This window comes from Anas platyrhynchos, chromosome 1, assembly GCF_047663525.1.
Source record: "Anas platyrhynchos isolate ZD024472 breed Pekin duck chromosome 1, IASCAAS_PekinDuck_T2T, whole genome shotgun sequence".
Taxonomy (NCBI): Eukaryota; Metazoa; Chordata; class Aves; order Anseriformes; family Anatidae; genus Anas; species Anas platyrhynchos.
In genome coordinates, this window is record NC_092587.1 from 21407096 (window position 1) to 21434338 (window position 27243).

The 27243-nt window shown below is 42.0% G+C and overlaps 1 long non-coding RNA gene across 1 annotated transcript; it reads right to left on the bottom strand.

Moving 5' to 3' along the window:
• Nucleotides 1-11767: 11767 nt before the first annotated feature.
• LOC119715631 (uncharacterized) lies at nt 11768-15774 on the bottom strand. The gene is made up of 3 exons (XR_005262887.2): nt 15713-15774; nt 15002-15083; nt 11768-14109 (listed from the first exon to the last, which is right to left on the bottom strand). It is a non-coding gene; the product is annotated as an uncharacterized lncRNA (long non-coding RNA).
• Nucleotides 15775-27243: the final 11469 nt, after the last annotated feature.

The following is a 27243-nucleotide window of genomic DNA, read 5'->3' on the forward strand; positions in this document are numbered from 1 at the left end:
TGAAGAAGGAAAGAAGGAAAAAAATATAAATCGAAAGGAGAAAGGATAAAAAGCAGATCTGCAAATTCATCTGAGAAAGAGGAAGGATGCATGAAAAACAGGCTTGTCAGTGAAGAAAGGAACTAAAAAGCGTGATGAAAAAAATGATAGTTCAGATACAGAGCTGGTAATGAGGAGGTTCCTCGGTGATCCAGGGATGCTGGGAGGTCAGAACCCCACTCAGATTAGTTGAGGATCAAAGACTTCTGAAAGCTGCACAAAGCCAATTTTTCTTTCTGATATGGTTTGGGACATCTCTCAGCTAGTCCCACGTATTCAACAGGAACCGTGGAGAGAGAGAAATGGAATTGACAGAGAGTGGAATGAAATTAAGAGAGAAGTGGAATGAAAAGACTGAGAAGGAGGAAGAACATAAACAGGGAAGATGGAGATATTTCTAGTTTTTAGTCTTTTTTTTTTTTTTTTTTTTTTTTTTCAGTACAGTGTTGAAGTGGTGAAATGTAATTAATATTGATTCTCTGTGATTCAGAAACTGTCTGTAACAGCTCCTATGAATACAGATGACGCTTGCAAAGCTCCTGTTGGTTTTAAGGGGGCACAGAACCGCACCCAATGCCACTAACAACGTGGAAGAGAAAAGGCACCACTGGGCATTGGTGGAGTTCAATACAGGTGATGGTTTTAGCAAGGGCACATAAAAAGATGCATATGAGAGCAATGCTTAAAATGCATTGCATGGGGAAGGCATTCGTTAAGCTGGTATTGCAGTCGCTACCACAAATGGCCCTGTTTGGGAGCACTCCTGTCAGAATATATCATAACTGCTCCGAGTTGTGACAATTCATCAGGAAGTTCATCTTCTGTGTCACACACACGCACCCTCATACAAAACTTCCTGGAAAACCTGTGCCCTGGAAAGCTGGAGGCAAGCACAGCAGATCCCGTGGGCTGTCGAAGTGCTGTTGCTGATATGTTTCTGCCAATCCATTTTCCTGATGAAGTTGGTGCTCTCCTTCCCAGCCGTGGTGAGGCTTTGCATGTCACAGTCTCCCAGCCCATCTGTCCCATCAAATTGGCTTTTCTCCCTCTGGCTGTTTTGCATTTCCCTGCTGTAGGCAGGTTTTAATCCCTCCATCTGATTAGTTAGGAATAAAAAACACTCTTAAGCTGATAACAGCAGGATAGTGTAGCACTGCAAAGATGGGATGATTTAATTACCTAATATTTTTTATTTATTTATTTACATACTTACAGGTTCTTCAGCAGAATGCAGCAAGTTTTGCTTCCAAGCAACTAACAAGTTGCCCTAAAACTTTGGATTTAGGAGCACTTTATGAAATACTGATATTCTCCAATACAATGAGATTTCTTCGAGTTCCTTTCAGCAGCATATGTTGAATTCCTGGTGTTCCTAATGGGCTTGGCAGCTCCTTGGGTTGTCTCTTCTTGGCTCCATTTGCCTGGTCTGTGAAATTTTGTACATTCACAAAAATAACCCCCTGGCAAACATTCCCTCATTAGAAAAAAGTAGCTGCCCTCCAAAAAAATGTGCTTATAATTATTTACATGACAACATGGCTGAAGTAACTTGCAGATTTTAATGTTTAAACTGACATCACACAAATGTTCGTATCGAACAGAAGTAACGTGTGTAGGCCTCAACATTTTAGCTATTGAGACCTGTCTCAGACAGATTAGCTGTTGAATTTGGAAACCTCTGCCTCATGTTGTCTAAGCCTGTTTTTAAAATACATGTATCTTTTAAGCCATGAAACATGAGACACAGACCATCCCTTTGTAGGGACACGTGAAACCCCGCTAGCTCACCCAGCGAGGCATACACCTAGCACTTTGTGACCAGCCATGGACACCTGGTGCCCTAATTTCAGATGATCCCACGGGGCAGGGAGGCTGGGGAGGGCATGGGCATGAAGGAGAAGCTTGGCCAGAGCACGGTATGCCTGAGGTAGCGCTCAGAGGGCTCAAACCCACTGCTGGGCTAGCTCGGGCACAGACCTGGGCTGCTGCCATTGACCTCAGCCAGAGTGGACTTTGTGCAGCCCTTCTGAGCATCCTTAGGTGCTTCTTGGCAATATTTAGGTTTTCAATTTTAAGCTAGAGATACTAAATACAATAATAATTTCTGTATATATATATATATATATATATAAATAGATCTTGCTGAGTGCACTTTGGAGGCTTATGCCAAGGAAAAAAATTAAATCATAGTGAGAACCTTCATGAAGATATAAAATTGTGTTGTATGTAAAAGTACACACACACTCACACACACCCACAGAATTATAGAAGTGCAGAGCATACAGAAACCAGGCAGAGTAAAACTGACCCTTCAGTAATAGGCCATGGTAGTCAAACTGCATTACTTTGCAGGTGGACCTATGCTCCACACTGTGGCTGTGGGCTGGCTTCTGGTGAAACCAACCCATGGCAGCTCCTCCAGGCTGGTTATCTCTGTGCTAAGGTGCTCTGATTTTAAGGCCCATCTGGTGATCATCCAGTCTATTTTCAACTGGCTCCCACTCATCCACACCAGACAGTCTATTCTGCAAGGATAGAGCCTCCTGCCTAGTGATATGATAGCACTGAGCAAGCCTGGCCCAAAGCAGTGAATATGCTATAAAAAGGTCTTTGCTGAAGTTAGATAAATAGATTGATTCGTTGACTGATTGATTTAAATGACACTTTATCTTTTTTCCCTCCTCTTTCATCTTCTTTGATTTTCCACTATGGTAAACTAAATTAATGCAGAACACTGAATCTTTGATTCAGTGGTGGAATTTATTTTTTAAATGTCTTGTGCAGTCACTTGTGCTAGCCAAGCCAATATAATTGGAAAGATTTTCTGCCAATTCTAACAAATTTAACATTTATTTATTTATTTAATTATTGCCATTTTAGGACTTTGGTGTGTGCATCCTGTGAACACTGAAAGGGGAATTAATCCAGACTGCTTTCCTGGGGACAAAAGGCTCCTGTGAACTTCCCACTGTAATGGTTTTGGTCCCACATTCTCAGTTTTATTTTGTGTTTTAAACTAAGGCACTAAAGCATATCTTCAGCAATGAATTCTCAGTGGACTAGAAAAGTGTCACCATGAAAAATGCTTCTGCTTTGTGTAGCCAGATAAGACCTGATTTCTCCAAGCCTTGACAAGGTTTCCTAAGAAAACAGCATAATAATTATGAGAAATGAACACACAACATTTTTTTTCCCTCAGAAAAATGAAATGGCAATATGATTCATGTCTCTTACTAATGGACATTTCTGGCAGTATAAAATATGGAAGGACGTTTTTTATCAGAGGCATTGGGATTTTAGCTACAGTGAATTATTAGCAACATCTAAAAGACAAGAAGATCTTCAAAGCTGAAGCTTAAAAAATAGGCCATGTAAAAGAATGTATCTATCATGGATTGAAAATACAGGGCAGGAGAGGTGAACACTGAATTGAATTTACATGGGATGATTGCAAGTGCAGTGCTCTTTTTTGGAAGCTTATGACTAATACTGGATCCCACTGTAACCTTTTGTTAACAAGAATTTAAGTGCACTCCCTGCATAAATGAGATTATTTTATTTAGAGTATACAAGCTGTACAGCTTGTTATTAATATGGTTTCATACACTTCGTCATATTTATAGTCTTACCAAATGTTAATGGTTTTTTTGATGATTCCTCTCTGAATTTCTGTTTTGCACTGAAATTCTAATTAGAAGAATGTATCCAAAACAATTCATCTGTTTCTGAAACAGGATTGGGGAAATTATATCACTCTGTGTTAAATTTGCCTGAGTTTTTCCACGAACATTTCTAGTATTCAGTGACTTAAGAGAGGGGTTTAAGAAGAGAGTTCATGATGGTCCTTGTGCCTTTTCACTTACTTCTGATCTTGAATCTGCCCAAGCAATTGCGACCCAATTGCCAAAACAATTTGCAGGAGCTAGCATTGGCTTCTAGTCTGAAGAGTCACTGAAAAAAAAAAAAAAAAAAAAATCAACCAACAAAACAGCAGTTTTAGCTCCTACCCAAAGACTTGGAGAAATCTTTCTGCTGTTCAACGAGCTGATTTTCTCCCTCTGTGAATATAAATCAAACAGATTACAGATAATGCTTTTATTAAGGAATGAATAAGAAAACTGACAAGATAGATAAGCAGGGTAATAGCATCTAAATATTAAAGCATAAGAGTACTATTAACAATGTACTGTAGTTTCCTCTGGAGAATCAACTGCTAAACCATCTATTTGCTTCCTCTTGCAGTTACCTTCATTCAATGCTTTAAGATTTGTAAGTGCTGCTCCACAGCAAGGCTTTACTGAGCTCATTTAATCCGTTGGCATGACTCCTTTCTTACAGCTGCTTTTTGATCTGACGTGAAACTGTGCCTATCTCCTGGGCAGCCGCTGTCCTGGGCACTCGTGGTTCAGCTCTTGTAAGAACCTGTGTTACATCGAGAACTAAATATGCCCTCATGCTCAGGTGACACCTGAGCACCCTCTATGCTTTCTGAGCTCAGGAGAGAGATTCCAGCAGCCTTTCGTGTCTCTCATACCTGGCAGGAGATTCCTTCACAAGGTCTTCCACCCTCCTGGCCTTTTCAGGTTCTTGCCTTTGCACCCTGGTGTTTCGGAGGACAGTCACTGGCGTGGGGCAGACAGAATTAACCAGGTGATACAACCACACATTGCTGCGGTGACAGATGTTCTCCACCTTAATACAGAACTCCTGACAGAAGTACCCCTCAAGGATGATAACACCACCACATACTCAAAACAACCCATTTTTCTTCCCACACATCACCTTTTTGACTCACCAGATGTTCTCAGGACATCCTCTTCTTTTCTGAGGGGGCACACAGAGGGGGTTTTGTTGTAGTCTTACCCTAAGAGGGCTGGTCAGGGAGCGACTCTGTAAGGTATGCAGGCAGTGTGGTCGGGAGGCTGCACTCTTTGTGATGGGAGGAAGGGCATCAGGAGGGTCTGCTGAGGCTGGCTGTTAGATTCAGACCACCTGGGATCCTACTTGGTCCTGTGGCAGAGCAGTGACATTTTTTAGATTTATTAGATTTGTTTTCTTCTTCTTCCCTCCATGATAGCATCAGCCACAGGAAGATTTCACTGTTGGATCACCGTTGTTATAAGGCTTGGGCTCCTGCAAATTCAGAAACGGGGACTTTTGAGGCTGCTTTGCTCATACTCCCCTTCCTTTTTGTGCTGTACTGAGGAAAGCAGGCAGCACTAAGGCTTAGTGTTAGGCCACTATCAGGCAATGCTTTGAATGCCCAGAAGCAGGTTTTACTTCCAGAAATAAAGCAATTGAAGACTTTTTAACTCTTACCATAAGAGTACTGCACCACACACATGCAGTGACAGATTCCTAACACCTCTGAAGAAATGTTGTCTAGCGGTTGATGGCATATCAAGTGTTATCTTTTTTTTTTTTTTATATATGTATTATTATTATTTTTTTAATGATGTTCAATCTACTTTTCTGAGTGCTGGTAGTCAGCAGCAGGTGCTTACTACTGAATGACGAGCTTTTCTTGCCTCATCTGGGCAAGCTGGCACTTTCGGTGTCTGGACAAGCTGCAGTAATGCTTTTCAGCAGATCTCAGTGCGTCTCTTTCCAAATATTCACGTGCAAAGTTCATACCTGACCAGCACAGACTTAGAGTGATGGACAAAAACCTGCTCCATGAGGAATTAATTGCGCTCACTGTGAAAAAATGTGGTCCTTATTTCTATTCTGGTTTTATTTGGCTTACCTTCCAGCTAAAGGATCTTCCTTTTCCTTCAGCTTCTACTATTAGAAATCTTCTAAACAGATACTTCAATCAAATCAACTCTGCACTTCCTCTTCAACAAACTAAATAATGTGAGGCTCTTTTGTTTCCTGTTATTAGGATCCCTGGGCTTCAGATCTTTCTTCCAAGTCCTTTTGGAAATCCCTTCACATTTTTCAGAGTTCTTCAAGGAATGTACCTGTAAATGCTGGGAAGTATTCCGGGTATGGACACAGTGTCTTCATCTCAACTGTGGTACAGGTGTGCTCTGGGGTGTGTTGGGAATTCTTGGGCTTCTAACTAAGCAATAAATTAAGCCATACTGGCCATGGGTTTGCAGTTGCATAAAGCACTGGGGAACACAAACTGCATCATCATGGCTTCTTTAGACTTCCATCTTCTACAAGCTTCCCCATGTCTCTCTAAAAGCCACCTGCATCCTTTCTATTTCATTAAATTGCCTGCTCTATGTAAAGAGAGACAATTTCAGCTTGTTTAGGAACAGGTTTCATTGGTCTCTGTCCATGTCTCTGTATGCAGCATATTCTGTAAGGATGATGCATTAATCTGGTTTAGGAACCAGAACAGGTATTTCCAGACTGAGAGGCTTCACTCATTGAACCCCAAGGGCATTTTACTCTTTTATTGTGGGCTGAATTTATGACTTTTTATTTCAATTAAATGACAATTGTTATGCCAGGGATAAATTTGTCCCGGCTTGTTTACTGGCTTATTTGAATGATTACACAATTGTCACATTCTAGGAAAAAAATCTGCTATTCAACGCATAAGGCTAATCAGAATTTTCTCCTTGGAAATAAAAGATTATGGGTAAACAGCATAAAGGAGAACAAGGCTATATTATCTCATGAAAGATATCACCAAACACTAATCCCTTTAAGTGCTCAGTTTTGAAGTGGAATAGCACTATGCGTGGTATAGAATTAGGAATCAAATATACAGGATACAAAGGTATCAGTCTGTTCTACGACAGAGGCAGACAAAGTAATTAGACAAATCATTTCATTCACCAGTTTGCCTGTTTCTGTAAGAAACACTCTTTCCTCCTATTATTTGTACGCTGAATTACTGTTTGCACAGCTTTTTGTGATTTTCAGTTAATGCTGCAAGAGACAGTGTAATTATATTTGTTTTAGAAGTACTGTTACTATGTCAACACTAGTATTCTCTTACCTAATTATCACTTTGAGTCACCCTACATGAACCGTGCTATATTTTATAGTTTGGTCAAGTGACTTAGTTGAATACTATAGGCATTTGTTTTACTTGAACAGTGCCCAAGAAGGCATATTGTACAGTACTTGGCCACATTAGATTGCATTCAAGAACACGAAGAAGAGCTGTCTGGAGAACTTTAGTACATCATAATTCTTACAAAGTTTGCTGGCATTTCTGATACTTGCCCAGCAACAAAATATGCAAGCCAATCTGTTTTAATCAATGACTCAGGAAGCAGCAAATTAATAGAAAAAATAAAGATCTGGTACTTTTCAAGTCAAGTCTTGAAAACTCATATCTTCAACACATTGAGTTGAATTTTAACCTAGGATAATTGTGATTTATCTAATAATACTTAAATAAATATAAGTCTATTGACTTTTAAGCTGTGAATTGAGACCTCTAGGTGATGTATGTTCTACCTGCATAAGTTGAAGAAAAAATGTTTTTGCCAAGAAACATGTCTTCACTTTAAAAATCATATGAACAAAATGCTCTTAACATACAAGTTGCTTAATGAGGTGGAATTGCCAAGACATTAATGTACATCTTCAATTTTTTCCTTCATTATGTGGGGTTTATATAACCTAATTGCTCCCCAGCCATGCAGTGCTATATAAGCTGTTTCAGTAAAATGTTCACAACTACTCAGGTCTGCTATTCAGAGCACAGAACTTCAGAGTTGTAAAGTAGCTTCTAGGGAAGGCTCGTCTGCCTAAAAATAGGTCACAGCAATGAGGTTGCAATTGTGCTTTAAAAAGTTTGTCAGAAATGATTACAAGCCCTGATAGAGCCCCGGATAAGGAAGCGGGATTCATCAGCACTTGACGTACAACAGCCATATTGTTTAGGTGAATACAAAACCAATATGTTAGTGCATCACTTGTGAAGTTTATTTCTCATGAAAATATGAGATTATAGAATTATCTGTCACACACAGAAACAGGTAATGTGGCCTCACATCTGACAGACCATGGTCAGGCTAGAAGTTAGTGACAGCACAGCTGATGCTAGAGCATGCATAGTTTCATAAAATAGTTACAGTAGTTCATCTGTCTCTCTCTCTCTCTTTTCATTCCATAGGGTGCAAAAATAAATGATTTCATTCCTTCTTTAAGAGTCTGTTTATAACTCAAGATCTGTTTACAGTTGCAGGGCTGGCCCTGTGCTTTTAGCAGCATCCTGGCCTGGAAGGGAGCATCCCGGTGGTGAAGGGAGACGGGCAGGCTTGCAGAGAGCGTCACTGGAGAAATCCTAATCATGCCACATCCTCATTAAATAGCGCTTGGCTGTTTCCTAACAGCAGCTCAAGGGGGTTTCTGAGAGCTGCAGCCCTTCCTGACCCACGGCTCGGCGTGCCGATGAATGCCTCGATGTATTTTAGGCGCTTCCTCTGCATGCGCTGGAGCAAGAGGGGACACAAAAGGTCAAAGCAGCCTGCTCTGAGAGGCTCCAGCTAATTAGAGGAATTGTGGGAACTGGAAACCCTGACCTTTCACTATAAATCTTCATTGTTGTTACCCAATCGTCTGATTTGGGGTCAGGAAGTGCGGGGCTGCTCAGCCCAAGGGGGGTGCACCACAGACTTGTTTTCCATCCTCTGCCTGCCCCACCGTGCGTGACACCTCTCCTGCCTTCCTCCCGGCCTCGGCTGCCACCAGCCTCCCCTCAGGGCCCTTCACCGGGGCAAGGAGCACCAGGAGGCGATTTTGGGGCGAAACCAGGCGGTGTGGAGGCCGGGAGCCGCTAGGGGGCCCTCGGAGCCCACGAAAGCCGTCGGCCGCTGGCGCCGCCATGGCTGCGCCGCCGGGCCCGAGCGGGGCACGGGTTTCCCTCCGCCGCCACCTCAAACCCGGCCGAGGGGGGCTCTGTGCTTTTATTTATAAACACGGAATTTTTAGTGCTGAACATGGAAAGGCTTCTGAGCGTGCTGGAGCGTGTTCCCACACGCCGGGTTTCCTCCTTCAGCGCCTGACCCCAGGAGCAGCGCAGCAGGGCTCGCCTTCGGGCTCCATGCTCTGCTCCAACAAACTCCTCTGGCCCCACGCCTGGGCTTCCTGCAAATACTGTGACAAACGAGTTACTGGCATGGATGGATGCTGGACAAGCACATGGTGCGATCGCCTCGAAATCTCTCGGCACCACCAAATTTTATTTTTCTGGAAGGCGGTCACTGGCTGCAGTGCAAAAGCGTTTTTAACTTACTGACCTGAGCGTGACGTACCTGGCACCACAGAAACTTTAAGTAACTTGGGATTTTTTATTTCACTCAAGCAATGCAGCCTTAGTTTGCCTGCTTTTCAGTTTGGCAGGAGAGAGAAACATTTCTGGGGAAAGAATGAAGCTAATTGATCCACTTGTTTATGAGGGCGGCCATCAGTAATATTTATCTGCTTGCAGCATTTCTGCTGTCTCTGCTGGAGGGGAATTCTAGCCAGGGGAGTTTGGAGAGTATGCACAGTTTATTCTATTCATTTTTAAAATATTTATACAGTCTGTGTGCTACTCATTAGAGAAAACAGCAAAACCAGAATGAACCCCAAAGCAGTTTGAATGAGTGCAATAGGACAGAAACTAGCACTGGCTTGCTTTTGTGACCAAGGTCAAAAGGAGAATCTGGAGGGAAATAGTATATAAATGTTTCAAAATTTAGTAATTTTATTATTATTATTTATTATTATTTTTTTAGCATTAAGCTAAGGCTTCAGGGAACTGACGCAGCTTTTCTGATAGGAGTGATTTAATGTCAGAAATCTAAGATAAAACTGGGTTTGTGTGGGAGGGAAGTAGATGGAGGCTTAGATGAAGAACATTTCTTATAAATGAGGACAACTGAACAGAATGGAAGCAAAGACCCACTTGTGATGGTTGTGGTTCTTCTGAAATACTGAGCTTTTTCTGTGAAGGCAAAGGAAAAACATTCTAATTAATTAGATTTATTTACAGCAACTGGATTTGGGATCAAAATAATTACCTCGAGACTGAAGCGCAGCTGCAACACACATTCCAGATGTGAAATGTAGCACTGTTTCGCAGCTGACCCGATTTTCTGATTTTCAATCCAGAATTGGTTAGGATTGATAAATGAATAAATTCATAGTGTCCTCTGAATGTATCCAATGCAAAGATGCTGTCACACTCCCCAAATAACCAGATGTGTTTTGGGGACAAACAGGGGAGCAGCTTCCTGCCAAATACAAAAATCAGCCTGAGAAAGGTCATCTGCTTGTTTGTGGGTGGTAGGAAACTGCTGCCCCAGGGCATGTATGCTCACAAGATCTTAATTTGTGTTGCTGTTTGAAAGTTGACTCAGCAACAGGTTACCACCTCTCTCCTGGTCTGGATGACCACTGCGATCTCCAGGTAAGCAAATCCACTGGGAACCCTCTGCTCCTGGGGAACTCAGCCAAGCACCCGCTGCCTCCAGCCGCATTTCCCTCTCAGGAAATGCATGCTTCCCATTTGTCCTTTTAGTCCTACTCCCACAGTTCAGACCATTTTTATATTAGGCCACTGACAGACATCACGTGAAAATCTCGAAAGAAAGAAGAAAAGAGAGAAAGAAGGAAAGAAAGAAGAAAAGAAGAAAAAGAGTTAAAAGGTTAAAAGTTTGCCACTTTCTTTAGGTACTGAATGAGACCTAATGCTTGCAAGAGTGTTAAACAAGATTTCCTATGACTTGCATGGCTTTCCAGAAGACAGTGATGTCAAGCAAGTATTTATTTTCCTCAAAAATTTTTGAAGGAAATTTTGTTTCCTAAATGGATAGGCTTTCCCATATTTAATGCTTGTTTCAAACTGAGCCTATTAGTCACTCTAATTAAATTGATGCGTGCCATCTTGCTATTTGTTTGTTATTTTTTCCTCAGTATATCTGGACAGAAATATCACAAGCATGTGATGTACATCTCCAGCCTACTAATATTTTTCTGGCTATCAGAAGTAGTTTTGTGATGCTCTAGCTGGCTTAGTTTTTCTCATGTGACTAAACCCTTTTTACCTTCATTTTGGTTGTCTGATGGAGATAGAGTGGTCCAGATTTTCAGAGGTCCAAGAATCTGAGTCCTCAGCAAAAAAAGGCAGGCCCTTTTAAGAAGCCTTTGTCTCAGAAGCAATTTCAGTGCTTTTGCCATAGGAGGCAGTCTGGACTTAGTGCACACAACGTAAGAAATCTCCCACAGTTCACTAGGTTAAGGAGAACTGTACAAGAAGCCCCAAAGTTAACTGAAATGCACTTTGTTTCCTCATAACTTGTGCTATCAGATGTCAAACTTTCTTACAGGAGTAAGGGGTTTCTTTTGGCATAGGTCACTGTAGTGGGTCTCCCTTCTGCAAAAATGTCAGTGCTGCCTCTGCATCACCAAGTGTTTGGAGGATCAGGGGTTGCTGCACCAGGGCATTGATATTCAGCAACAGCTCCAGTAGTAGACAGCCTGAGAAGCTATAATGTCCAGGAGGGTAAAATTGAGCCATTTTGAGGATTAGCTAAGAAGTGATCCTTCATGAAGAGGAAAAGGAATTCCTACAAGAACTAGGCCAGTTCTCCACATTACCTACCCCAGCTTATGACTTACTTCTCCAGTAGCAGAGATGTCAAACAAGTTTGAGATGTTCCCATAGGTGGTTTTAAACATTAGTTTTCCGGTGGAAGCCCTCGCTGGGTAGTATGGTACTGGGCAGTACTAGGGAACTGATCAAATTTCATGCAAAGACAGACAAGGATGTTATGCAAAGGAACCGCAGTGTTTATCCTTGAATAAACAAACTTTTTAGTTTGCTCCTTAATGTGTCAGAAACAGCTGCTGTGCCTCTCTGTGAGGCTGAATTCTCAAACAAGGACATATTGGGGGCAATATAAAGTTATAGAAAATGGCATAGAAAAAGTAGCACAACGATGGAAAGCTAAATATAGCCTAGCAGGAGAAAGTGTGAAGTATTACTGCTCTGTTTGAGGTGAGGCAATTGCTTTAGTATATTCATTTTTCAAATACAAATATTGTATCATGGTAGCTTTGTAGACTATAATGCAGTGCTTTTGCATGTATAGGTATAGTTGTAGTGCATGTATAATCAAAATATCTGAATTAAAGTGTTTATCCAACAGTGACATGGGAGAGTGGGCATGGTGCCTGTGTCTTTCTATCCTATACCTGTGTTGTGAGTTGTGTGAATACCCTGTTTTCTCAGCCAAAAAATAAAAGACAATTAGCATCAGACTAAGAACCTTAACATTGCTGTACAGAGGTTAGCCCAGTAGCTTGTCTGTCGCAGTGACAATGGCACTTCAGCAGTAATGCTCAGAGAAAGCACAAGGGAGAGTATGTCAACAGTGATCTATCCATCACTGCTTTCCCGAGCCAGAGGTTGCATTGAGACTGAATTTTCTTATTTTTTCTTTTCTTTTATATTTTTTTAACCAGTGGACTAGCCCTCCCTGAATTTCTGTAATGACTTTTTGAGTTTATCTACACTTTTGGTCTGCACAGCAGCCTGTGACAATATAATTATGCACTATGCAAAGAAATACCTGCTCTCTCCCATTAATTTGGCACCTGGTAATTTCAGTGGGTGCCCTGTAGTTTTTGTGTGGTGCGATGCAGTGAATAATCATTACCTCATCACCTTTTCAACACCATTCATTGTCTGTAGCCTTCCTCATTTGCCTTTTTCCAGGTTGAAGAGTTCTCATCTGTTCATTATTCCCTTACAGAAACTATCCTTGCTGCCTTCATCTCTGTTTTTCAACTTCTACCCTCTGTGAGATGAAAGAACTAGACTGCATGCAAAGGTTTGTCCAGCATGGACAGACATTCATTTATTTTTATTGAAACAAAACATGAAAGTAGATTATAGTCTTGTCCTGATTTGTTTCTGAAGAGGTTTGATACAATCAAAGGTTATGAGTCACAAGGTGGGAGAAGTGATAGTGCTGTCCCTTATACATATATCAGTTCTCGTAATGGCATTAGTTCACGAAAGGAAGGAAATCGGAAATCTGACTGCCTTTGAGAAGGGAACTGATCCAGTGATCCAGTGCCTGAGCTACAGGCTGATCTGGACTATGTTTCTCCTGTTCAAGCTGCTCTGTTTTTCTTTTTTTTTTTTTTCTTCCCTCCTTTTTTTTTTCCTCCACCTCCTCAGAGCTATTTTAAAGCTCCTGGAGTAGGGACTGAACCCTGACTGTTTCACTTTCTAGGCATTTGCTTCTTGCACTCAGTAAGGGAAATATTTCCTTGCTCATGCTCTGCTCCTTTGCTATAAACAGCAGACCATCGAGTACTCTTTCTTAATAGCTATCACTTTATTTCCCTGAATAAGTTTGGGCTGACATCCTCCAGAACTTAAGAATTCACAATTCTCATGGCCCAGGGCTGTTTTATCAAAAAAAGGCAATTGCTGTTGGTGTAATTGCTAATCACTTGTCTGGCTCTGCATCCTCTTAGTGGCTGCAGAAATCCTGCTAAAAGTGGCTGTTCAGGAACAGAGCATTTCTGTGGGAGAGTAGTTGTGGCACTGGCCTTGTTTTGACTGCTCAGAAAAAGTTCTTTGGAAGTTGGACAGGAGGCACTGCCGAGCTCGGCACAGCTACCCACATACTCCTACCAGCAAAGGTGCTTTAATTGCTCAAAGAAAGGACAGTTCCTTAGACAACACTTACACAGCAGAGGATCCTTGCAACAAAGAAGGAAAACAACTGTTTCACCTGTTGCCTTTCTGCATCCAAGACAAAAAAGGGGCACGTGGTACCTCCCAGGTAAATGTAATTGGAGACAGCATTGTTGGCCTCCATTAAGCATAATTAGATGCTGATTGGCAGGCAGCTCTTGCTCTGGCCAGTACCTCTTCCACATGGCTCTTCCTGCCTTGGAAGCAGTCAGGGTGTTCAGCAGCAACACACAGTGATGCTTTCCAGCCTGTTTTAGGCCCAGAAGCTTTCAGGAAATGCACGTGCTTGATTAACAAGGAGCTATTTCTGTACTGGCATGCCTGGATGATTTCTGGTCACCCTGGCCAGCGTGGGAGATGATATGTCTTTCAGTTCCAGTTCTGCTTGTCCTCACAGTGGTCTTTAAAAAACAAACATACACAAATTGGTGTTCACAGCTTGAAAAATGAAAGAAAAGCAAAAACCTCCAACTTGCTGGCAGTTGCCTTTCTGTTTTGGGAAAAAGGTTTGCATTTGCACTTAAAACCACAACTTTGCCTGCAATCCCAACCACCAACGAGATGTCATAGGCTGTGTGGGGACACAACATTTGACCTGCTCGTGACTCAGAGTTCATCCGCAGTGCAGGAGCAGCTATCAGAGCTTCGCGTGTCACCTACCACATACCCTCTGGACTTAGTGACTCATATCTCTGCATCTGCTCTATCATCTCTAGACTTGGCAGATGCAGCTAAACAGTGTTGCAAGGTATTCCCAATAAAATCCTTGAATATTCTCTGAATATGAGGATCTAGATAGTGTTTTTGTGAGCAGTGTCAACTAGCCTGAAATCCATGCTCCATCAAAACACTTGAAAGGCAGCATTCTGATCTTGTGAAGATTACTTCCTTTATCCTCTTCCGTTATTAATACAATTGCTCTCCTGTTCCAGACATTTGAAATGTATTCCTCTTCAAAAAGTTATTCAGAAACTGAAACACGAACCCTTCAGGGAAAAGGTTGGTAGCCCCAACACAGCCGTGGCAAAATCAGGTTGCCTGCTTTGGGGTGCTGTTGGATAATCACAGAATCATTTTGGTTGGAAAAGACCTTTGAAACAATCAAGCTGACCTACCGAGTCCCGTCACTAAACCATGTCCCTTAGTGCACACAAAACTTCCCTGGGCAGGAATTAAACCAACTCTGCTCCAAGTTAAAAATAAAATAAAACAATGACAATCACGCACTGTTAGAAAAGCATCTTCAACCTTGCAAGCTCTTCACTTCTAGAGGCAGTAACATCCTTTACCCACCTCAGGTACGTGCTGAGATTCATTCTGCTGAGCTTTGGAGATCGATGGAGATGTCTCAGAGGAGTGCTGCTGGTGCAGGTTCCTGCTATGGCAAAAGAGGAAGCACCGTATTTGCAGGACAAGTCAGACAGTATGTGAGTTGAATCACCCCTTGAATATGCCTGGTTTTCCCCCTGTTGATTATATTTTTAGCAAAGGAAGCCTTGCTCCTGATTTAGTTGCCCTGGTGAAGTGGGCAGGGTCCTATCAGTGGAGTGAGCCCTGCTCTGAAGCAGGCACTGAAGTATGCACTGAAAGCACCCAGAGCAACATGACATTTAAGCAGAACGCAAATTAAATAAAGCAGTAGACATTTCAAGATGACAGATTGATTTGCCTACCTAACGTGCAGCACTGAGTACGGTGTGACAGATAAAGTAAGTGATACAGTATTGTCCAACTCAGAATAAAATCATTCTCGTGATAGTAGCTTATCTCCCAGTTTATAGACATGGAAACAAGCCACCAAAACCTGACACTGCGATGAGCCCCAGAGCTGCAGCAAGGCAGGGAGCAGGGCTGCGCCATTGAGGAGGGGAGGCAGAGGAAAGGGAAGGAACAAAGCAGAAGGCAAGCAGAGGAAGAAAAAAAAAAAGCTTTCCACCCTTCAGCAGTGATGAGCCTTTGATTCACGTTGTTCATATCACAAAACTGTGCCCCAAAGGACCTGACCTGAGATGTCTTCACTTTTTGTCTGCTTGAGTTCACGGTGAACACTTACATGAGATATTTCTTGGAGAAACAGAACGGAGAGCAGAACGATTTTTATTGATCGGGAAAGTCAAACTACATGGGACATTAAAAAGTATAGCAGAAAAAGTTTAAAATCTGCTCAGAGGGTATCTTGCTCTCTGTTTTGTTTTATTTGTGCAGATACCATAGCTCTTTTCTGAGATTTGTTGTGATTTTTGTCATTCAGAAAGTAAAATATAGCAGTCAGCAGAAACTCAGGAGATTGCAATACATGGCCAAAAGGAGAAAAACTGACGTTCTACCCCCTTTTTCCCTAATACTTCCTGGTCTATGTAAATATTTTTAAGCATTTCCCATAGCTGTAACCCTAAATGTATTATAAAAAAATCTGATAAATAACAGGAGAAAGAATTATTACCTGTGTGAATGCATTACAGAAGAAAGCATGCAGTTTTTTTTTTTTTTTTTTTTTTTTTTGTTTTTTTTTTTACTTGATGGTAATGCATCCAAGACTGGAAATGCTGTACCAGAGAGATGGCAGGAACATGATTCTGTTCATCTGCTAAGACCAAAGGCTGCTAAAGCTGGGAAAGACCTCACAATATCAGTTTTAAATGTCTGAATTAAATTCAGCTGTGGGGAGGGGAGAAGAGTTTGGGATCACAAGGTAAGGGGATAGCTTTGCTCTGGAAGGCTTCTTTCTCCATCCCTTAGCCCTCAGACCTGGATTTAGCCTTGCAGGTGATGCATTTCTGGAGTGTCTAAAAATCCTGCTGTAAATAACTCAGTGAAAGCAGGAACACAAGACTATTTTTATAAAAGGAGAATGCAGCAAGCCTGGGAAGCAATAGCAACTGTAGCATATATAACCTGATAATGACATTACCTTTGGGATAGTTACATGTGCAAGTACTCCTTTACACCAGTAATTCAACTACTGCCTTGTAGCAATGTAATTACCCTGCTTTCTCTTTGAAGGCCAGCTGCAGTTTCAATTCATTTACATTCTAAAGAAATCTTTTTTTTTTTTTTTTTTTTTTTTTTTAAATAATAATAAAAAAGCCTTCTAGTTCTTAACAGGCCTGGAGATCTTGACTTGGCCAGCACTGTGGAGAACGTGATGCTCCTCAAAAGTGCCTGGCAGGCAATTTAAGTCTTCTGTCTCATCTGCAGAATCAGAGCTACCTGTTTCAGAGAGCTGTGTGGGCACCTACCCATTCATACATGGTTTTGTGGGAGGACAAGACATTCCCAACAGGTTGATCATGTTAAGTCTCTCAGAGATGTTTACTAAGGCATTGGTTGTGACTGGACACTTGAAATTCGGTGGGGAGCAGCATCCTGCTGCCATCAGCAACTGGTAACAAACTGTGATGGCTGCTGTATGTCACTAAACATCCAACGCCTGAGGCAGTGCCTTCTTCCTTCAGAAAGACCAGCAGCTCCAGTAATGGAAATGTGCAAGACAAAACTCCATGTGTGTCTTTTTTTTTTTTTTTTTTTTTTTTGATCTGTACTGAATCTGGTGTCTAATCTAAGCTAATTTCTTATCCCGCTGTGGGCTTCTGTCACCCCATCTGGACATGTCCATCCTCCTCATCAGTTTTAGAAGGTGCAGAGAAGGCTATACAAGGCTGGAGAGAAACTTTTAGATAGCTCAGGTTAGGTGAGATGAATTTGGACTACATCCCAGGGGTCGAATTAATGCTTTATGGCTCACCTAATTCTGTTCTGCTGTTTCCCAAGATTGCTGCATCTCTTTCAAGAGATTTCCTGGATGCATATGGAAGGGGTCCATCAATTCCCAGATTGTATCAGAATTATTTCCACCCACGCTGCACAGAAAGCTGGACTCTCTAAAGATCAGAGAAGTGCTAAAATGCTCAAGTTCTTCTAATGGAACGCTCCCAGGTGAAAAAATAAGGCATGTCCATGGAGACTTGATAACCTCAATGACCCAACAGTTTGAGCTGTTCTCATTGCGATGTCTCCGTTCTTCCAATGAAGATTTTTCACAGTTGTGGAGGTGTCACAAAGATGATGTGGAAAGAGCTTGTAATATATGATTTTGAATGGTGTCTTTCATTGCCTAGGGACCTTAAAAACAGGCCTTCTGTATCCACTTTTGGAAGCTGTATTGAAGTGGAGATAATTTTACCTAAGCAAAATAAGTAAATAAATAAATAAAATAAAATCTAGGCAAGAATGCTGTTCCTGAGGCTGAATTATATTTAGCACTAACTCCTTGCAGGCTCTATTTTCACTCTGTCAATAACAGATGTGCTGTTTGCCGGGTATGGCTGAACAAATCTATTTTCAAATGTCTCCTTGACTCCTTCACAATCTGTTGCATTCCACTGGTAGTACGCTAAGCTGCTCAGTTGGGAGAAGAAATATGGAAGATGGGAACAAACTTGAATTTATTCATTTAGAAAAAAAAAAAAGAGGAAAAGAAAAAAAGACGTTTGGGTTCTTTTTATTTATTCATGAATAAGTCAAATCAGGAAATTCAGTTTTGTAATTTCTGGCTGCAGGAACAGTGATAGGAACAATAATAATAAATATTAGCTCCTATTAGCGGAGAACTCTCTTTTGATTACTTACAATTACTTATTTGCATGCACCGTTTGTTTAAATTGTACCCGTGCCAGGAGTGCCTCTTTATGCAAGCACATATGGTCTTTCTCAAGGTCTCAAGGCATTGCAAGTCAACATGTAAAATTATATACCACAAATATAGGCATTAATTCTCACTCAGCATAATTATAATAAATCAATTTTTTACTTTGAAAGTAAAGCAACAGCTTTTAAGTTGATAATTAAATGACTCATTGAGGTTGACAATAAGAAACAGCATGTGGCTCTTAGAAAAATGGAAAATATTTTTTGTGCAAGAACATTAAAATTTCAGAGATAAGGTTAGTTCCAAGAAATTCTTTGCCTTATTTGACTGAGGGTTAATGATTGCCCCTTCAATGCTACCTTATAACAGAGTGAAAGCCTTCTGGAAGGGCTTTTAGGGAGTGACAGGAACTTCTTGGAGCACAGCTCTGAAGGCCAGACTCCCAGGGCATTCCCCATGGGCTGTACTGCCCTGCCTAGGCACTTCAATATTTTGGTCAAGACCGAAAAAAAATTAGGGAACAGACTAAAATTATGACACTTATTCAAAAAAAAAAAAAAAAAAAAAAAAAAGCATGAAGGTTTTTTTTCCATTAGCCTTCTGAACTTTAAAATTAAAAATTAGTGCTTCAACATTGGCACTGATTTATGGGACTGGATCTTTGAAGGGCTAGAGTATTTCCACCAGAGCCCAAAATAAGCAGGTCTAAAGCAACGTTATCTTCAGCTAAATATGTTGGTTAATGCCAGATGAGGGTGTAGCTATCTTTATTAACTTTGTAAATGTGAATACCTGCATGTTCACTTGCAGTAGCTCTTGAAGACAACGTGGGTGTGTCATTGCTAGCAAATTCAGCACCCAGGGTCAGTCACCGACACAGAGATTGACTGGCATGAAATGGGCTATGTCCATACCATTAAACACCCTTACCTGCCAAAATATGCAGTCTGCCTCTTGGGAGTGGTATGTTAATGCCTGAACAGGGGCCAAGAATGATGTGGAGGAGTGTTTCTTGGCCCGGACCAGCAATGTGGCAGCGTGTTCTAAGAATTCAGTGTGTGAGTGAAGACTTAGCCCACGTCCCCTTAGCTGCATGCTGAGAAAGAAACCATACACGGCGTGTTCTGCTACACTTGTTAGGAATGAACAAGGAGGAAAAGGATGCAGTTTGACCCTGCCTTGCTTCCCTCCAAACATGCAGAACTTCTCCTCAGTGTCACTGCACAGAAGCTCTTTTGGGGTGGCTGGTGTTTCAGAGGAGGTTGCAGTGTTGGGATGACCTGTGTGTGGATCTGTTTCACCAAGAGTCCGCACCAAAGTATTTCTGTCACTGTGGAGATGTATCAAGTTTTTGATGTCAGCCAAACATTCAGTTTGGGTGGCTCCCTCCTTGTCATCCATGTGGCTCAGCTACATGCAGAGGGAGCTGTTAGAGTTCAGCTTCCCTTGCTTTCTTTTCTGACACTTGATACCATCCTGGGCAAAATGTCTAGGGTGGGTTGGCCGCAGCTAACAGCCAAAGTCCCACTCTGATGCTCAACCTGCTTCCCTCCGAGCAGAGAAAAAGAAAAGGGAAAAATTTTCTCCCAGGGGAGAAAATAACAAAAAATGGATGAGAATGCTCATGGGTCAAAATAAAGCCGGGGAGATCCTCACCAGTTTCTGTTGCAGGCAAAACAGATTTGACTCTGGAGAATTCAACTTCATTTACTGAAAACTAAAATAAATATTTAATGACTGATTTGGCTAGTGGGAAGCAAAAACAACAACAAAAAAGAAATAAACATGCATACTTAAGTAAAACACCTTTCCTCCCCTATTCCCAGGCTCAAATTCATTCCAAGCATCTCTCCTTCAGAGAAGTGAAAGTGGCATGGCAGGGCAGGGGGCATTCAGGATGTAGCTGTTTCTCTCTGCCTCTCCTTCCTTCTCACTCTTTTCATGTGCTCTACTATGGGTTTCCCATGAGCTGAAGTCCCTTTCAGGAATATCTGCTCTGTCATTGATTCTCCAGGTGCTGCAGGGAATATCTGCTCTGCCATGAAACACCTCTTCCTGTGTGCTTCTCACACTTTTTGTTCTCTGCTCTGCCTGTCCAGCGGCTCTGCCTGTCTTTCCCCTTTTGCAACTGTTTTTCCCAGAGGTACCACCAGCTTGCTGTGCTGGAACACAAGAAGTTCAGCTGGAATCAGATATGTCTGACATGGGGCACCCATGCCCTCTTCTCATGGAAGCCACCCCTGCAGCATGCCCCACTGCCAGAACATTGCTATGGACACTTGGCATGAAGTCTTGGAGAGGCAACTGCAGAAAAGCATAGGCTGGAGTGTACTGTCCAAGCTGTATACATGCCTGATGACATTGTGCTTAACAGTCCTTGAGATGAATCTAAAAAAAGAATGGGATGAATAGTAGGATTAATTCTGTTTTCGGTTGAAAATCCATTTTTCTGTTTGCCATGTTAAAAATATGCAAATGGTTATTCTCAGAATAGTACAGTTTGATCAAACGTGTTGTGGCCATCACATGTGCCATATTTCAGACTCCTGCTCTAGACTGTAAAGGCAATAGACCTTAGCATGTCAACTCAGAAAATGCCAGTCCAATTTTGCCATGCATGAAGTGATTGTAATGGAAGGAGCACATTGTGCATAATTTTTTTTTTTTCAACTTCTGCATGGTGGAATTTTAACTAGGAGGAAATAGTGCCTAATAATGCAAGGTTTTGGACAAGTATAACTTAAACCATTGATCTCAAAACTACCAACTATTTTCAAATACCTTATGGGACAGGAGAGGTCATTACATCATTTGATGTGGCTTCCCAAGTGTCACAAACAATTAAGCATACTCTGTGTTGAAGTGATAATAGTTTCTTTATGGTCATAGAGTATGTTCTCAGCTAAAAGGCATGTTTGAGAAAGCATTTAGACTTAGTACAGAAAGTCTAAATGATGAAGACTAAATGTTTTCAGCTGGTCGTTTCAGAGGTTAAGCACCTGCTTGTTCAAACATAGTTTGCATTTGGTCTACATCCCAGCCTGCATCCCTGCCTTCATCCCTGTTTTCCTCCCTTACCTTTCTCCCCCTCCCTCTCTTTCTCTTCTTGCATTTGCTTTCCTTCACTGTTGTTCTAGATAGGCTTTTCACTGCTAGAACTAAAACCCATGTTACTATTCAGTAGTTTCTTCCTCTGAAGGTGGAAGTCCACTCTGGTTATGGACTTGGCAGTCACCATCAATACGAAGTTTAATAACAGCAAGTGCTGGATTCTGCACCTGGGACAGGGCAATCTGAGATATATGTAGAAGATAAAAGAGGCTGGAAAGCAACCCTGTGGAAAGTGATCTGCGGATGTTGGTTGACAGCAAGTTGGCCATGACCATGAGTGTGCCCTGGCAGACAGGAGGGCCAGCCATGCCATGGGGTGCATCAGGCCCAGCACTGCCAGCTGGGTGAGGGAAGGGATTGTCCTGCTCTGCTCTGTGCTGTGTGGTCTCACCTCGAGTACTGTGTGCAGGTTTGGGTGACACAGTATAGGAAGGACACAAAACTATCAGATTGTCCAAAGGAGGGCTATGAAGATGGTGAAGGGCCTAGAGGGCAAGATGTATGAGGAGCAGCTGAGGTCCCTGGGTTTGCTCAGCCCAGAACAGAGCAGGCTGAGGGGAGGCCTCATGGCGGCCTGCAGCTCCCTCACCAGGGGAGCGGAGGGGCAGGCGCTGAGCTCTGCTCTCTGGGGACAGCGACAGGACCCGAGGGAACGGCATGGAGCTGGGACGGGGGAGGGTGGGTTAGGGAAAGGTTCTGCACCCAGAGGGTGGTCGGGCACTGGGACAGGCTCCCAAGGGCAGTGGGCACAGCACCAAGCTGCTGGAGCTCAGGAAACATTTGGACAAAGCTCTCAGACACGTGGTCTGATTTTTGGGTAGAGCCAGGAGTTGGACTCCATGATCCTTGTCGGTCTGTTCCAACTTGAGATATTCTGCGATTCTATGTTTCTTTGGAGTTCATTTTCAGTAAGCTGAGAGAGATGGGGTTCATTATCTTTGTCACTCCAGCTCTCCAAAAGTTTAGTTACTTTATCTTCTCTGATTTGTCAGTACCCTTTTATAAAAGTGGGCCCCAAACCACACACAGTATTCCGGTCTTAAATCACCAATACCAATAGTACTTAATCAGTTTCCTAATCCTCTTCAACTTTCCACTAGCTAATGCACTAACCTGTTTTTTGTTGCTATAGTTTTGGCATGGAATAATTATGATGTCTACTGTACCCTCACCTTCTTTCATTTTTTTCACCTATTTGATAAGTCTAGACTTCCCTTCATCTTTCTGTAAAGAAAGAATAACATTTGTCTATACCAATTTCTTTGGAGAGGCTCAGATTGCAATCTAGAGGGTTTTGTCTGCTTTGCTTTCCATTACTGTTTGCCACTTTTTCAGTCCTTGTCCCTGGAATTTACTCCTTGATCATTTTTGAAAACAGCCGAAGTCCTGATTAGTGACAATTTCCCCCAGTCACTGATGGCACTCTATTGGTAATGATGTTTTCCACAAATAGTGTTAGCTTTCTATGTTATTTCATTTGTTATTTAGTGGCAACTTTTTGATCAGTGTAATGTTGTATTAATTCAACAGCTGTATGAAGGTCTAAGATAACAGTGGAGCTATGGCACACTTAATCACAGTTGTAATATCATTTTAGAAGTAATTCAGGTTTATTTGACAAGAGCTATTTTCCTAAAACCAAGATGATGAGGTTTTATTACATTCCTATCCTCTAAATCTTTTTTAAAGTAGAACCAATGAAAAATGGCATTTACTAATTCCATAAGGAAGACAGAAGAAAGATGCTTGTTGTAGTCAAGGCTTTTGTTGGGTTTATAGTCTAATGTGTATCACAGAGCGTGGTAAGTGGCTGCTCATGGTACAGGATGAGGGGAAGATGGCACTGATTGGTTGTGATGGGGAAATGTAGCAACACTTCTTTACTAACCCCTATTCTGGTTCTTGTTGGTACCTGCAAGAAGGACATAATGCCCCAGAGTTGGACTCCATGATCCCAGGCAAGAGCACACTGATGCAAGGCTTCTGTTCCAAGTCTCAAAAAAAAAAAAAAAAAAAAAAAAAAAAGCAGATTCAAGCCATTATCTAAAATTATTCATTTAAGTAAAGAAACGGTTAAAGACAAAAAAATTAGATTAGCAAAGCCCAAGATTTTCATTGCTATCACCCAAAGGCAATGTTTGGTAAAGACAAAGAGGAAATTGGGAATTAACAGACAAAATTTTATGTGCTACATGCTGTGCCTAATAATGAAAGTATGGGTGGCTTGGCCTGCTCGCATTTGGGAGCCAGAAAATATTTGGAATAGAACAGAACAGAACAGAACAGAACAGAACAGAACAGAATAGTTCGGTTGGAAGGGACCTACAAAGATTATCAAGACCAACTGTGTGACCATTTCAGGGCTAATTAAAAGTTAAAGCGTATTAATAAGGGCATTATCCAAATGCCTCTTGAACCCTGACAGGCATGGGACATCAGCCACCTTATTAGGAAGCCTGTTGCAGTGTTTGACCATCTCATGGTAAAGAAAATTTTCTTAATGTCCAGTCTGAGCCTCCCCTGGTGTAGCTTTGTGCCGTTCCCTTGCATTCTATCATTGGCAACCAAGGAGCAGAGACCAGCACCTCCCTCTGTACTTCCCCTCCTCAGGAGGTTGCAGAGAGCAATGAGGTTGCCTCTCAGACTCCTTTTCTTCAGACTAGACAACCCAAGTGTCCTCAGCCTCTCTTCATAGAACATGCCTTCCAGCCCTTTTTCCAGCTTTGTTGCTTTCCTCTGGACACTTTCAAGTATCTTATCCTTTTCATATTATGGAGCCCAGAACTGCACATAATATTCAAGGGGAGTCCACACCAATGCTAAATATAGTGAGATAATCGCCCCTTTTGGCTGTCTGGCTGTGCTGTTTTTAATGGGCCCCAGACTGCTCTTTGCCCTCCTGGCTACTGGGCACACTGCTGACTCTCATTGAGCCTGCTGTCAACCAGCATCCCTGCAGAGTTAGAAATATCAGTGAATATATCAGAATATATAAATATCAGTGACAGGAGAGCATATGGACCGAAAGGAGCAAGCTTTACTCTGATGACTACCACATTCTCATATCTAGGGTTGTGGGACTAATGGTGACATCCCTGTGCCTTCAGGAACCCAGAGGTGTCACCCACTCAGACAGCCAGGGAGGAACCTGACTAGGCCACATCCATTCTGCTTTTCCTGAATATCACCTTTTATTCCTTCCCCGTTTTCTTTCTTCTTTTTCCTTGTCTGGGTTTTTGTAACTTCTCTTTAGTGAGAGCCTGGTGTAGCTGGCTAAGCCTGCATTCTTTGCAATTTTATTCTAAGCCTATGGCCAAATATACATCCAAAAGAAAAACTCCAAACATCCTGCTGCTTGCATACATCTGTGACTGATAAGGCTATGCATGTATCTGCCATTCTTTAGTAGAGAGCTAGCACCAGAAACAGAGGCTGCATTTATTAGCCCTTGCTTTTATTTGACTTATTCTAATTTGTATTCAGGAAAGCCTGATCAGACTCCAGCTGAAGAAAAACAACAACTCCTCCCAGTTAATCTCTAAGATTTTCTCTCCTTTCTCTTCCCCTTGCCCACTCTTTCTTGTCTCCTGACAAAGGCTCTTACCTTTAACACCATCTCAAGCGTTGCCAAGTTGAGAAAGAGTTGGTCCTTAATCTGAAATTAAAAGAAAGGGTAAAAGGAGCAGTTTCCAAACAAAAGCTTCTATTGATGACTTTAAGTGCTTAACTGGGTGGTCTTTTATTTATTTATGCTATAAATCCTCAGTTTAAAAGTTTTAATGATGCTATTTCTGCTACAGGAAAAAGTCCTCATGAAATTTCTGCACTTAAAACTTCAAGCATCATCTGTTTGTTTGTCTCTACACAGACAGCCTCATGTCAGTATGTTTGTACTCCAGTTAAGACTCAGGAAATGAGTATGGTTTAGTTTTATCGAGAGCCCGCCGGCTTGTTACCTGGGAGGCTCAGAAGCTTATTGACTTCTTTTCTCCCTCACGCCAGATCTGTGTCATGTAGGACTTTTTAGCCTCCAAAACACCACACTTAGCCCTTTCAGTTTCCCATTGCAGAGTGCAGCTCTCTCAGATGCAGCTCATCTTTCCCCTCTCATGCATGAAGATGGAGAATGTGGGAGGAGAAAAAGACACCTGCACAAAACAAAAAAAAAAATCACGGAAGTGTGGGAAAGTCCTTTCTGAGTAGGGTTTCTGGTAGGCTGCTGGTTCTGTGTAAGGTCAAAGTCAAGGAAAAGTGTAAAGGCTTCACTCTCCTCCTTCAGTCAATCAGCAAAGTTTACAGTGATCTTCTAGGAAGGCCTCTCCTGCCCCACTCCCCTTGTCACATCCCTCTCTAAAGGATAGCAGACACCACCACTGTAAGACTCATCCATTGGGATCATCAGGGATCGTCATACTTCTTCACAGCTGTCTTTATGGTCCACTGGTATTGTTACATGAATGCACAGCAAAAATCTGATTGTTAATCCAGCCCTCTTATCATGTCAGATTTCCCTTCTCATTGACTATTCTCTAAAGCAGACCATGCACAACCACAACTGCCTGCTAACCTCTACGGTACCACAGTGTGGAGACAAACAATGAAGGTGCTTTGGGATGTATACACTTGGTACAATAGCAAGTTGTGTAGAGAAATACCATCTAGCCAGAGCCACAGCAGGCCCAACACCAAAAGTGGCATAACTAGCTCAGAGCAGCAACGAGAGAGCCATGCTGTAGGGAGGTTTAAACCCATGCCACCAAATGATTCACCTCCAAATGATTCACCACGAGTGCCACCAAATGATTCACCTCTCTAAGGATTTCTGGCTTTACTCAAATAAGCAACCTTTGTTCATATCCTAGACTGCAGAGGTGCTCATCCCAGGAGTCCTCTGGAACAATTTGGAGTGGTAGATAATTGAAGAAGTATTTTATCAGGCCTCAGAGAAAGGAGAAGATGGCACAAATAGATGTAGGATAACTTAAAGCAGTGTCAGTCTGTTGGACCCAGCACCTACCCCGTGTCTTCATTTCAAATTTCTGTTAGAGAAATATAGAAACAATGAGGCTCTGAAGGGAACTATCACTGATTATACCAAAAACTTCCTAATTTTCAAAAGCCCTGAAGGAATCTGAGTCCCACAGCCGCACCATTTCTCATGTATACCTCCCAAGGCGTACAACAGGCTGTTCTTCATAGGGTTTCCTGGGGGTGTCGTTCTGGATTCCTCTAGCCCATTTCTCCTGGCTTGCCATGAGGCTGAAGTCTGTGCATTGGTGAGAGTAATTTTGAGGGTCAGGGGCTTCTCATGAATGCTCTGCTTCTGCCTCATACTGGCTAGGAAAGAAGACCTTTTTTTTTCAGAATCTCATTTTTCATTGACTTTGGCATACAGAATACATATATATATCTACTGAAGCACTTCACTTCATGTATTCTTTAGTATTTCCTCACAGTCTTTATTTTATTTCTTGATTTGTTATATTCCTTTTTTTTTTTTTCTGTCACCCACCTGCAGATGTAGGTGGATGGCTGCCACTTGACATGGGCTTTTTGGTTCTTAAAGGACTTCATAAATGCACCAGTGCCCAATAACCCTGCAGCTGCTCTGTGCAGGACATGAAAATATGAAGTATGTATAATCTACCTCCAACTTCAGGCTCTTGATAAAGCTTGTTCTTTAGATGAAATTGATGCCCTAGAGAAATATGAAGGCCAGCCTCCACTTTGAGGGCAGAAGTAACCAGCATTTGCAGTTAACCTCCCTAACCATGTG